We start from the raw sequence: 14,353 nt of genomic DNA on the forward strand, positions 1-14,353 counted from the left end.
CCGCTTGCGTGTCATGCTGAATGCGATTTTCGTGTTTAAAAAGTAACTATACATAAGAGACGGAAAGATGCAGAAAACCATATATTATTTAAGGTTATTTCTATTCGTTACGATATTGATATATGAACTGATGTTGTCAAGTGTTAGATTTTGGTGTATTTGGCCGAGCACTGGTTTGGGTGGCTCGCCAATATATTAGATTCCTCCAATACATAAAATAAGTAAGCTTGACCAGTTCTTGTGGGGAGAAGAATTTATTAAAGGTTTGTAGTGTAGCAGTCCTTCAGCAGCGATGTTAGCATGTCGCCCTTCAACAATCTTAACCCAAAGTTCTGTGTGTGAGACAGAACTTTATACATGAAGATAAAGCCTATGGGCTACAAAACAATAGAAACCTGTTAGGACCTCCCACAGGAGATCGATCTAACTTGCTAATCCACTCTGAGCAATGCTGATTCTTTGTCATTCACACCAATCAGTTTCTGTGGGCCATACATCTGAATGGCCCATTTGGCACACACCTTTGCAGACACAGACAGAGTGGATTACATCTAGATTTTGAAACACCTTAAAGGTGCAGCTTGGACACATCTTCAGTGAAGGACCCAGGGTCACAGGGTGTTTCGGGTCTTTGATCTTCAGACACCCTCACCTGGGCGACCCAACCGGGGTTGATCAGTCCCCGGTTTGTGTCCAAGCAGCGCGCTACTCCATACTTCTCCCCTTTTGATCCATAACCACCTTGAGGCTTTTTCGGCGGCCTCACTGATGTTTTTAGTGGCTCTTCTTTCACGCAACCCTCTGATGCCAAGGAGCCCGAATGCCCGATGCACAGATTGACTTAGAAATCCCCTGCAGCCCACTTCTATTGGCTCACAGCGGGCCCTCCATCCACTCCCTCTGCATACCTCAACCAGCTCAAGATATTTGGCCTTCTTCCTTTCGAAAGCCTCCTCCATCCTGTCCTCCCAGGGGACAGTAAGCTCCACTAGCACAACTTGCTTTGTTGAGTCAGATGTTAAGACCAGATCTGGCCTCAGTGACGTCCTTGCTATGTGCTCTGGGAACTTTAACTGCCTCCCAAGGTCCGCATGCAACTGCCAGTCTCGGGCCATGGCTAGAAGTCCAGTTGAGGCCTTACGTTCTCCCTGAGGTTTCTCCCCTTCCCTAACAAACGAGATGTTGTGCCTAACTGGGACTTGATGTTTAGACTCCCGGATTGCGGTGCAGATGGTGTCCGCTACTACCTTCAACACCTGGTTATGGCGCCACGTGTACCTCCCCTCTCCTAGTGCTTTAGGGCAGCAACTTAGGACGTGCTCCAGGGAACCTCGAGCCGGGCACAGAGGGCATGTTGGTGTTTCTGCTAGGCCCCAGATATGAAGGTTAGATGGACTTGGGAGGACATCATACACCGACTGGATCAAGAACTTAAGTCTTGCGGGTTCGGACTTCCATAGTTCCGACCAGGTGATCTTCCTGGCAGCTGCATGATTCCAATTGGCCCAGGCTCCTTGTTGGCGCATTGCCACGGTCCTACTTAGACGTTCCTCCTCCACCTCAGCACGAATCTCACCCTGCACCATCTGGCGTCTCTCACGTCCTTGTGCTTTGTCGTAGCGTGGCTTTGTGTGGCTACCTAGACCAGCTCTTCCCACTGCCACAGAGCCCACTAAGACCCTATGTCTCAGTCTTGCTTCTGCTTGGTCGACTGCCTCTTGCGCTCGCCATTTCCTCCCAGTTCTGACCGTGATGCCGGCAGAAGAGACTCTGGTGTCAGCTGAGTCTCTGTAAAGCAACACCTCCCTGGCTCTGGTGACTTTGAACTCCTCGGTCAGGCCAGTAAAAGGAAGCTGCAACTTGTTGTTGTGCCCATACAAAGCAATGCTGCTCAGGCTCTTTGGCAGACCCAGCCATCTCCGCAGGTATTGGCTGATATTACGTTCAAAGCCCTCCACAAGGGATACTGGGACTTCGTAAATCAGTAGTGGCCACAGGAGTCTTGGCAGGATGCCATGCTGATATATCCATGCCTTGAACTTCCCCGGAAGACCGGACTTGTCCACCCCTGATAGCCACATCTTCAGCTCCATGTGGGCTGCTTCTACGCTGCCTTGTCCTTCAGGGTGCTGTCGAAGCTCTTCCCTAGGCTCTTCACGGGCTTCTCTGACACTGTTGGAATAGTGATTCCATCTACATAAAAACGGTGTTTGTCCTCCACTCTCCCCTTTCTCAGGACCAAGGATCTGGACTTCGCTGGCTTGAACATCATTCTTGCCCATGCCGTGATCCTTTCCAGACCGTGGAGGAGCCACCTGCACCCTGTCACTGATGTTGATGTGACAGTCAGATCGTCCATGTAGGCTCGAATTGGTGGTTGGCGAATGCCGGATCTGGACAGGGGGCCCCTACATTCCACCTCAGCAGCCTTGACCAGCATGCTCATCGCTAGGGAAAACAATACCACTGATATGGTGCAACCTGTGATGATGCCCTTCTCCAGGCGGTGCCACGCAGATGTTACTGTTCCAGAGGTGAATCTCAGGCTGAAACTACTGTAGTAGTCCCTTATGAGTTCAGTGATCTTCTCAGGAATGTAGTGTATCGTCAGAGCTGTTGTCACCAGCTTGTGTGGAATTGATCCGTAGGCGTCTGCCAAGTCAAGCCAGAGGACTGCCAGGTCTCCTCGATTTTCTCTCGCCTCCCGGATCAACTGGGTGATCACTCCTGTGTGTTCCAGACAGCCCGGCATGCCTGGGACTCCGCCCTTCTGCACCGAGGTGTCAATGTAGGAATTCCTCAGGAGATACTCAGACAACCTGTTGGCCAGAATCTTGAAAAAGATTTTGCCTTCCACACTGAGCAGAGAGATGGTGCGGAACTGCGTGATGTCACTCGCGTTCTCCTCCTTTGGTATCCAAACACCCTCTGCGTGACGCCATTGCTGGGCCACCTTTCCCCTCCGCCATACTACCCTAATGAGTCTCCACAGCCTCTCCAGGAGTCTCGGACAATATTTATAGACTTTGTATGGCACTCCACTTGGGCCTGGAGCTGCGCTGGTACGTGCAGCTCGTACGATGTTCCTGACCTCTGCCAAGGTGGGTTCCTTGATGTTAAACTGGATAGAGGGTTCTGGTGGTGTGGGTAGCTCTCTGCAGGTGGGCAGATTCTCCTCTCTCCTGCTGTCGCTGTATTTGTCACTGAGGTGCTGATTGATCTCCTCCTTTGGGCATCGCAGGGTCCCACTCCGCTTCTGCCCCAGCAGCTGCTTAGTAAAGCTAAAGGGATTTGCAACGAAGGCCATTCGCTTGCGAGCTCTCTCTCGGCCTCTCCTCCTGTACCTCTCAGCCCGCCGTAGAGAGATAAGTTTCTGCCTGAGGATGTTCCGGAGCTCTGTCAGGGCTGGCTTTTCCTCCTCGCTTGCCCTCTTATACTGACGGTTTAGGGCCTTCAGCTCTTTCCTGAGCTGCGAGATCATGGTCTCACGCCGGTTTGGCCTAGCGGTGTTCTGAGCCTTCGGTACTTTGATGCCGAATCTTTCTGCACCGATGCTGATGATTAGAGTGCTCATCAACTGCAGTCGCTGATCAACTTCTCCTCTGCATGATGCATCTAGAGTAGCCCCAACATCCTCGTCAAACTGCCGCCACTCGGCCTCCTTGTTTGCAGCAGGCCATAAAACCCGGCGGTGTTCTGATGGTATGCTAGGTGTAGCATGTCGAGCATGGAGGTTCTGGACACTGTGGGGTGACTCCGGTTCCTGCTCCTCCTCCGTCTCACCAGGATCAGTGCTTAGCACTGGCTCTGTGCGTTGCTCCACTTGCTTCCTCCTTGTGCAGCCCATCTTGGCCTGATGGATTTTCAGGCCTCTGAAGTTCTTACAGCTCTTGCCACAAAAGCAGGCTGCTGTCGTCGTCGAAAATCCATTGCGTATATCAGGTACCGTAAAATCCGTCCGTTTGGGGTGCTCATCCTCCCCCCCTCTCGGGCACCCCTGGGGGTATCTTTCTGTAGGGCTTTCTGTAGCAAGGTGTGGTTGCCCCCTCGCGGGAGCTGCAGCTCAGGGTGCTAACCTTTACTGCACCGATTGCCGTCTCTCCGAGCTGTCCACTGTCTCTCCAGTCGTCACCATACTTTCACGGTCGTCATCCAGCCTTTCCTGGAAGTCACTGGCTAAGCCAGTTATGCTAGATTTAGAAACACCTTAAAGGTGCAGCTTGGACACATCTTCAGTGAAGGACCCAGGGTCACAGGGTGTTTCGGGTCTTTGATCTTCAGACACCCTCACCTGGGCGACCCAACCGGGGTTGATCAGTCCCCGGTTTGTGTCCAAGCAGCGCGCTACTCCATACTTCTCCCCTTTTGATCCATAACCACCTTGAGGCTTTTTCGGCGGCCTCACTGATGTTTTTAGTGGCTCTTCTTTCACGCAACCCTCTGATGCCAAGGAGACCGAATGCCCGATGCACAGATTGACTTAGAAATCCCCTGCAGCCCACTTCTATTGGCTCACAGCGGGCCCTCCATCCACTCCCTCTGCATACCTCAACCAGCTCAAGATATTTGGCCTTCTTCCTTTCGAAAGCCTCCTCCATCCTGTCCTCCCAGGGGACAGTAAGCTCCACTAGCACAACTTGCTTTGTTGAGTCAGATGTTAAGACCAGATCTGGCCTCAGTGACGTCCTTGCTATGTGCTCTGGGAACTTTAACTGCCTCCCAAGGTCCTGATACAGTCACAATGTAAATTAATCTGATGACTGAAAATACAAAATCTATCAATCCCTCCTTTGATCATATTTGATCACATAAAAAATAAAGAACATAAAACAAATAGATATCATGTACACTTGCTGTATGCAGGTTCCTTCTTGCAATAAAAGTTACAATAAATCATGAATAAAGAACATAAAACAAATTGATATCATGTACACATGCTGTATACAGGTTCCTTCTTAAAATTACAGTATAAAAGTTCATGGTGAAACTTTGCATCCTCTTGAATGCTTGAATCCTCTGGAAGCTTTTATTTTGGAGTTGTGATCTGTTGGAAATGGCAGATAGTGATGTGTTCTGTGTATATTCATGAGTTTTCATCTAGGTGGCCAGTGCAGTCTAAAAGTTGGATGTCTTTGCTCATCCTCTGGAACACCTGCAATCACACAAAAGAGAAACGGGGAACGTATCTTTGCCACGGAAAATATTTTAAACACATAGTTCATAACTGCCTGAAAAACTGTCCCTATTTAATATTGGCAGGACACTACTGTGTTTATCAGTGGCTGTATGTTTATGTCTTCGTCCTCAGGCGACAAGCTAGAGCCTAAAAACCCTAGTCCCGCCATATCTGGACTCTGATAAACACTACTGCCCGTCTATCCCTCATCTCTAGGCAGATTTTTCAAATCCCAATGGCTCACGTCGGTCCACTCATCTTTTCTCTGCACCTTAACTGCTTCATCAGTTACCATGAGATCCTGAAGGCTTACCCTCCTGGATTCTAATGGTGAAAATCGAGTCTTGGCATTGTGTTCTACCAGGCTGAGTCTTTCATCAGTTTGGGGAAGGGCAAGGCTGTCAGATGTTAGATTTTCATTGGACATGGGCCGGCCTGTGACATGTTCAAAAGGGCATAGTTCAATTTCCTTGTGGTAATGCTTACTGCATTGCTTGTCATTATGCAGTTTTGTTTTAGCTTCCATCACTGATGGTGTTTGTTTTCTGGATGCTTCATCTTAAATCAGTTTACATGGCAAAACTTGCTGAAGTTGTCTTAATGCCGCAGTATGTGCACCTCTCTCCTTTACGGCTTGTATAGCAGCACCTTCTACTAAGACATCGTCTTTGGCTTCAGTTGTTAAGACTTCTGTGTATGCTTTTACCTTTGGGGTGGTGTCTTCATTTGTCATTTTTGCATACACATGGAGTCCATCAGTTGTCGGATGAGATGTCACTAGTGCTGCAGAGAGAGGCTCTTCAGTTTCCCTGCGGCTCAACAGCTTTTAGCAGAATCTGTTTTTGTTTGGCTGTCAACTGCTGAAACCTCCTCAACAGGTTGTTCTCATCATCACTTTGATGTTTTAAACTCAGCTTGCAATCACAATGTGTCCTTCTTCGTTGCAATACCTGCATCTTCCTTGAGTTTTTGACTGTGTATTATCTTCATTTTCTTCATGCTCATTCCACAATGTCTTGTTGTGGTATGACATGTTCTTCGATCGCAATGCTCTGAGTTTGACTTCCTGTGTTCTTTCAATCTTTGCTGACCACTCAACAATCTTATGAAAAGATGTTCCAACGCTGTCCCAGTCGTCATATCGGATTTTGAGTGCTTTTGAAACTTCAGGTTTCAGTCCATTTACAAAAGCAGTTTTCAGAGGCATGCTAGTGTCCTTGTCAAGATCCTCGCTGTCATTTAAACCAGCATGTTCCAACCAAATTTGTCTGAAGCGTTCATCGAACTCTGCAACACTTTCTCCAGTCTTCTGCATACATGAGGTAATTCTAGCCCAATTAACCTCTGCAGGTTTCAGTTCAAACAAGAATGTGCGTACAGCTTCCCATCCAGCCTCGATGTTTTCTTGAAACTCACCAAGTTATTCTCTTTTGGTCATTATCCCTTAAGTTCACATTAGCAATCATTACTCCATCTAGTGGATGTAAATTGTAGATTTTCTGTAAGCGTTGAAGAAATTGCCAAGCTTTCCGTGGTTGCTTGTACACGTCTGGCAATTCTTTTGACTATTTGTCAATTTGATCTGGAGTAGCAGGTTGGTATGTTCTATATGGAACATATTTCTTAATAGTGTAAGACCGTAAAACTTGTTGAAGAGAAAATATCTGACCACATGGTCTATTGAGACAAAGGACCTTGGCAAATTAACATTTGAACTCTCTCACACACACACACACACACACACACACACACACACACACACACACACACACAGACACACACACACACACACACACACACTTCTTCCCCACATCCCCCACTCTCGCAGTGACACATAAAAACTCACATAAGAATGTATGGTTTAATGTGAATGATTATCATTGAGTATTGTGTTTAGTATCATTTTAAAGGTCTCAGGGTGGCTGGTACATATGTCTCATTTCCAAATAAGTAAAACAAAAGGAAATAAGGGTTTTAAGAGTTTAGGAATAACTGGCACACAAAGGAATGTGGTCTAGGCACTCCCAAAGGTGTAAATTCATGAATGCTAATTTCCACTGTTCTTAGCAAAATGGTTCTTCTACCCCCAGTGAGTCTGGGGGGGGGGGGGGGGGGGGGTGAACACAGTAAATTTCCACTAAATTCAAGCTTTACATCTGGCTATATAAGGAAAATGCAGCGAGAGCTCGGGGCTTTTTCTGTATCTCAGATAAGCCCGTGGATGCGGAGTCGCCGAGACTCAGCATTCATGTATTTCATGTCGGGTAAAAGATTTTCCTCTTTGTTCTAGAACATTTGATGATTTGCATTGATTATTTTTCAATTGGTTATGGAATTGTTATAATACATTTACCTGACATAATAAATTGTTATATTTGATTATTCTAACAGACTTTGACTTTATTTTCATTGGAGTTAAAAGGAATAGTAAAACATTAACGTATACTTAATGATGCACAGATATCATTGAAAAAACACTTTCATTTTATGGAGTCAGATGTTAATAGATTAATACATAAGATAATGTATTGCATTTAATTAAAAAATGCAATTGGAAGAGACGGAACGCGCGTTGAGACCTTCACCGCTAATTTGAATGCCGCCCTTGGATCAAATTAGCCGGACTTACAAATTGGTGACCCCGACGTGATGTCGCAACAGGATTTCGCGAACAACGTCCTTTCCAGCAAAGTATGGGGATTTTAAAATCAGCATGAGGTTTGAACATCTTCACTTTCTTCTGCCGCTGTGGTAAGTCATTTTTTTTTTCTTCCCTCTTGAGAAGTGTTGAGAAAATGTTGTTTGCATTGTTATGGGTAGCTATAGGAAAGCCCTTTGTTTAGTCCAGAACTGAAATACGTGAGGACGTGATAAGCGACAGCGCAGATGAAGAATGAAAACCCTTGTTAATAGATTAAAGATATCCTTGTTTGCCTAAGCAACAAAAAACGAAACCTAAAATCGGAATAACATCTTCCAAATGTTTTTCGTGTAACGTTACTTGATGAGGAGCTGTAAAACAGCCTAAAAGTTTTCAAATCAGCCGCATGTTTGTCGCCATTGTGGTATTGGCTTTGTTGAAACGAACTAGCAACAGAGAATCGGCAAACAACAGAAAGAAAAATCTAAGTTTGTAAACGGAGAAATCGGAGAACACTTGATTTTACAAATACAAAGGCAGATCGATGCATTGTTTATAAAAAGCCAAATTTGGGAAAACAGGATGATATGATTTACAGGCTAAAAGCGGATCTCATGGCTAAGCTAAATGCTATTTTCCATGCTGCCTCCAAAAGGAGACTAAGCTAAATGCTAGTACGGTATTGCCCATGCTACTCAAACAAAGCTAATGCTAAATGCTAAATGCCATGCTGCATTCAGAAATGCTTAACCCTTTGCGTGACCGGCCCACCGATGGGCACAAAAGCCACATTGAATGATACTAAACCTAAACTAATCTTGACAAACTCTATATTGCATTTGAAAGCTTCCACTTTAACACAGATTGGATTAAAAGCAATAATGCAATAATTTGTATTTTCAAATTTTGAGTTGTGTTTTAAACATTGTAATGCACTCATAGAACACACTTTGTAGTTGTTTGTGCAACTATATGTGCACATAGGCTAATTGTAAGTTTATTCTTTAAACACAGGATTGCTTTACTGTTTGTGTATTTGGAACACTTAGGTAAAGGCTGTTGATGTTGTATTCTAGGCCATGTATTCTGTGTGAATTGAATTAAACGCGTGTGTCTCTATGCTGAATGTGGTTATAATGTGATTCACAATGAATTTGAAAGTCAGAAACCACGCAAAGGAACATAGATGAGAATCAGAAACTGTGAACGCGCATCTCATTAATCCTGAAACAAAAAACCTTTTCATATTCAAAGCTTTAGAGAACGTAGACTTTACCTCTCCACTCTATGGGAGCTGTTTTCGCATACCAAATTTGTAAATGGTTACGTTTGAATTAATTCTGAATGACTCTGAAAGACTGTTTTTTCCATAGATTATTGGATTCGTATATTTCCACATCTTTCGCGTCAGATTAGCGACGGCTAATATCCGATACCATTTTAAGTGTACTTGAATGAGGAGACGGGTAGTTTCCGTCTAGAATCAGCTAATGCTGCAACCTAGATTTGGGTACGTCTAAATACCTCTGTCCTAATTTAATGTTACTTTAGATAAGTGCTAAAGTAAATTATTGAATTAAGTTCCTGAGGTGGCATTCAAGGGGGCTATGAATATGTCTTCGATTGTGCACGTGTGAATTACGGCAGATCCCAGATATTTAGCCAAATTACCTCTGAATTGGTTATTGGAACTGACGAGAGTGTGCCGTGCGGCCTTGGGAGAAGGAACGCTGAGCGATATAGATTCCCTGATCTAAACAGATAAAACTAAAATTAAGAGTTCAAAAGAATAATCAAACGTTAAAATGGCCATTTAAAAAGACTAAATGAGAAGAAAAGGTATTTGAAACCTAGCAAACAGAAAGGAGAAACAGCGAATGTACAGCTTATGAGCCTTGAGCCAGAAAAGCCTTTTCATATTCAAATGTAAACACATGCGAACGAGCAGAGACTCTTCAGAAGACCAGAAATAATATAATTTAATTTATATTCTTAAATATAATGTAACTGTATTATAACTCAAATTATAATATACATTATATTGTAATCGCCAAGCAGGCATTAATTGGAGAAGTGTGACATTAATCCTTACAGTTCGATTTCGTTGACCTGCTATCCAGTGCCAAAAGGGCCCAGAAGTGTGGCACAGGTAATAGCCAACTGATCAAGGAACCAAATTTAGAAGGAGGGTGTGAACTAAACATCAGACAGACCACAGCCTTTTGCAGGTAACTAGAGATCTGCACTAACCAAATGTGTGAACGACACCATGAAATAATTCATGCCCACAGATCTGGCTGTAATGAAAGCAACTTGACGTAAAACCCGAAAACAGATTCCACCCATCTCCTAGACATGAACATTGAACACACTCCTCCATCACTACACCCTCACAGCATCATCACCTGGAATAGATCAAGTCTATTCAGACTGAACACTACACATCATGAGAAGATAAAGATGACATAGAGTCCAAAAGTGTCACTTCACTAAAGATCTATTGTGCATCTTCACACTAACAGATCCAGATAGCTTCACACACATAGGATGGTAAAGCACACACAGACGCACACACACTCACACAAACACAATCTCACACCTGTTACAAGGAATGAACAATCTCCATTCATGTTCCAAGTCACTTCTTAGATTTGCATAAGTGGCTTACATTGGAAGATTCCTGAACAAACAGTGATTCTTCATATTTTTTTTATTTTTGAATATTATTATTGTTATTACAAGACGTACTGATGCATACCATTTATTTGATTGCTTTGATTACACTGACCTCTTGCTGCATTTCCTCTGTATAATTCAGACCAAAAAATATATATATATTTAAGAATTGGATATTTAATATGAGACATCCTTACCATTCAGGACCTTGAGAAACATATGAGATAGATGTACCATTCACACCTGCTGACAAGAACATGGTATTTTACATTGAACATGACATGATGTTGTTTTGTTGCATTATGCGTTTCTAAAGATTTCTTTGCGAGTTCAAGTTCAAATGTGTTCAATCGTGAAGCGGACATTTAAGATGCTTTTCAGGTGTCTCACACAAAGCAGTGTGAAGCCAAGGAGAACACCTTCATCCACTGAGGTCTGTCCAGACAGCCGCACCGTTGGGAGGTGACAGGATTGGTCAAGAAGGGACAGATTATCATCATGGGGAAGGTGCCAGGGAAACGGAAGTTTCTCCATGAAGGAATGACACATCAACTGAACAAGTCAAAAGGTCCAGATTGACTCTATGAACTTTGCTCACATCACAGGATCACCGGAAGAAAGCCTGAACGCCTCATCCACCTGCTGGACTCATGCTACATACACCTGGTGAGAACAGGTGTTCTGCAGGTGAACACAGCCCCCTGAGCTTCTACAGATGCTGACATTGCAAAGACAATTTTGAGTTACATCTCAAGGATTACAACAAACGTCTTACCGCGTGACCCCGTAAGTTTTCATTCGAATTTGACCCACGGGGTCAAGGAGGGAAATCTGTAAGACCGTAAAACTTGTTGAAGAGAAAATATCTGACCACATGGTCTATTGAGACAAAGGACCTTGGCAAATTAACATTTGAACTCTCTCACACACACACACACACACACACACACACACACACACACACACACACACACACACACTTCTTCCCCACATCCCCCACTCTCGCAGTGACACATAAAAAATCATAAGAATGTATGGTTTAATGTGAATGATTATCATTGAGTATTGTGTTTAGTATCATTTTAAAGGTCTCAGGGTGGCTGGTACATATGTCTCATTTCCAAATAAGTAAAACAAAAGGAAATAAGGGTTTTAAGAGTTTAGGAATAACTGGCACACAAAGGAATGTGGTCTAGGCACTCCCAAAGGTGTAAATTCATGAATGCTAATTTCCACTGTTCTTAGCAAAATGGTTCTTCTACCCCCAGTGAGTCTGGGGGGGGGGGGGGGGGGGGGGGGGGGGTGAACACAGTAAATTTCCACTAAATTCAAGCTTTACATCTGGCTATATAAGGAAAATGCAGCGAAAGCTCGGGGCTTTTTCTGTATCTCAGATCAGCCCGTGGATGCGGAGTCGCCGAGACTCAGCATTCATGTATTTCATGTCGGGTAAAAGATTTTCCTCTTTGTTCTAGAACATTTGATGATTTACATTGATTATTTTTCAATTGGTTATGGAATTGTTATAATACATTTACCTGACATAATAAATTGTTATATTTGATTATTCTAACAGACTTTGACTTTATTTTCATTGGAGTTAAAAGGAATAGTAAAACATTAACGTATACTTAATGATGCACAGATATCATTGAAAAAACACTTTCATTTTATGGAGTCAGATGTTAATAGATTAATACATAAGATAATGTATTGCATTTAATTAAAAATCCCTTTGCCATTGGAAGAGACGGAACGTGCGTTGAGACCTTCACCGCTAATTTGAATGCCGCCCTTGGATCAAATTAGCCGGACTTACAATAGTTTTTTTTACGATGCGGGTTCGTCTTTCGCCTTCCTTCTCATACTCCTCCTCATTGTCAACTTCAATTTCAGTCCTTCTGTTCTTGACAATTACAGGAGCGAGTCTAACCTTTTTGTTCTTCTTGGTGACATGAGCATGTGTCTCAGGTTCTACATCACTGTCATCAGGGCTCCCATTCGAGCTGCTGTCACTTTCTCCTAGCAGATAATGACGTTGTTGATCCTCAATCTTCTTGAGGTCTTTAAATGGGTAGAGTGACCCTTTCTCTATCTTGCTGCTAGATTTTATGGGAGTTTTTTGTCCAGAACAGTCTTTTAATTCCAGCTGTGTGGAAAGCAACTTTAACAGCTTGTCATTATCATTTAAGAGTCTTTCTTTGTCCTTCTTTTCATTCTGCAATTGTTCAGCCAGTGCTCGAACCTTTGCTTTCACTGCTTTGTACTCACGCTGTGATTTGTCAGTCTCACACTTCTGTCGATGCTGTAGAATTTGTTTTACCAAAATCACAGACAAGCCATCTCTGTTGGTGTTTGTCCTTAGGCGCTGCATCTTTCCATAAGCCCTTTTAATGTCCGGCAAGGCCCATATTCCACTCTCTGAGTGCTTGATTAATACTTCTGGCACATGTCATCATGGCACTTCCTTAGTCCCAGCCTTTTTCCCAAATATGCATTCAGATTGTCCATCATCTGATCAATGGTAACATTTAGAGATTCTGTTCCATGTCTTTCTGTTGTTGGCCTCAGTGCAGGGCCATTACCATTTTTTAGTGCAGACTCAGCCATGGCAAGTACAGGAGAAGTACCCTCCGAGGTGTGGAAACAAAACAAAAAGTGTTAGAGCCGTTAAAGGTGCTTATTTAAATTCTCAGCAGTCTTTAGACTGACCATTTCAGTTATGCAGACAAGTCATTAGTTTACTTACTCAGCTTAGTTTTCAATACTACATTCAAAACAAAACATTCGGCTAACTTTCTTTGTTTCATTTCTAGAAACAAAACATTCACGTTTAGGCTAAGTTTCTTTGTTTCATTTCTAGAAAAGAAAACTCCTGATTGATAAGACTGATTGATAAGCCATTTCAATGGCTCCTACAATCCCATGAGATCGGACCAAACCTCTTTCTTAAATGATTCTTAGAGACTCAAGAGAACAGGGCCAAGCTATAAAACTTATTTCTATAGCTCCTACAGTTTCAGGAGAATTAACTAAATCATTTACAAGGTTCCTACAGACTCATGAAAAACGCCCAAGCCTAAAATTCTCAATACACAGTATGTGTGACTACACTACAAATCTTTACTGGTCTATTATTATTCTTTTCAGAAGATGTTCTTTTAGAGAGCTGATAAGTTTCACTCACCAAATTAGGATATTTGAGACCGGATCCAGTTGATTCAAATAAATTGTATCCACAGATGCAGTCTTTTGAACTTCAGATACTCGAAAACTATTCCGTTTACTTCTTGTTGTAGCTGGTGAGTTCTTGGTTTACTCCTTGTTGCAGTTGGGAAGTTATCTTCTTGTCAGTCTCTCCTGGCTGGCTCGAAATAAGTAAGCTTGACCAGTTCTTGTGGGGAGAAGAATTTATTGAAGGTTTGTAGTGTAGCAGTACTTCAGCAGCGATGTTAGCATGTCGCCCTTCAACAATCTTAACCCAAAGTTCTGTGTGTGAGACAGAACTTTATACATGAAGATAAAGCCTATGGTCTACACAACAATAGAAACCTGTTAGGACCTCCCACAGGAGATCGATCTAACTTGCTAATCCACTCTGAGAAATGCTGATTCTTTGTCATTCACACCAATCAGTTTCTGTGGGCCATACATCTGAATGGGCCATTTGGCACACACCTTTGCAGACACAGACAGAGTGGATTACATCTGATACAGTCACAATGTAAATTAATCTGATGACTGAAAATACAAAATCTATCACAAGTAAGCTTCATGCTTTCCCCGTTGCGAACGTGCACTCCTTTAAACTGTAACGTTAGTCTACGGGTGCTGCACTGCTGCTCATTTTCCCCCGAGAA

The 14,353-nt window shown here is 43.4% G+C and overlaps 2 pseudogenes; both read right to left on the bottom strand.

Moving 5' to 3' along the window:
- Positions 1-551: 551 nt before the first annotated feature.
- On the bottom strand, positions 552-4,050 carry LOC130075645 (uncharacterized; annotated as a pseudogene).
- Positions 4,051-5,083: 1,033 nt separating this feature from the next.
- LOC130075662 (uncharacterized) lies at positions 5,084-13,271 on the bottom strand (annotated as a pseudogene).
- Positions 13,272-14,353: the final 1,082 nt, after the last annotated feature.

The sequence above is a fragment of the Rhinichthys klamathensis genome, unplaced genomic scaffold (genome assembly GCF_029890125.1).
Source record: "Rhinichthys klamathensis goyatoka isolate OS25496 unplaced genomic scaffold, OSU_Roscu_1.1 h1tg000595l_1, whole genome shotgun sequence".
Taxonomy (NCBI): Eukaryota; Metazoa; Chordata; class Actinopteri; order Cypriniformes; family Leuciscidae; genus Rhinichthys; species Rhinichthys klamathensis.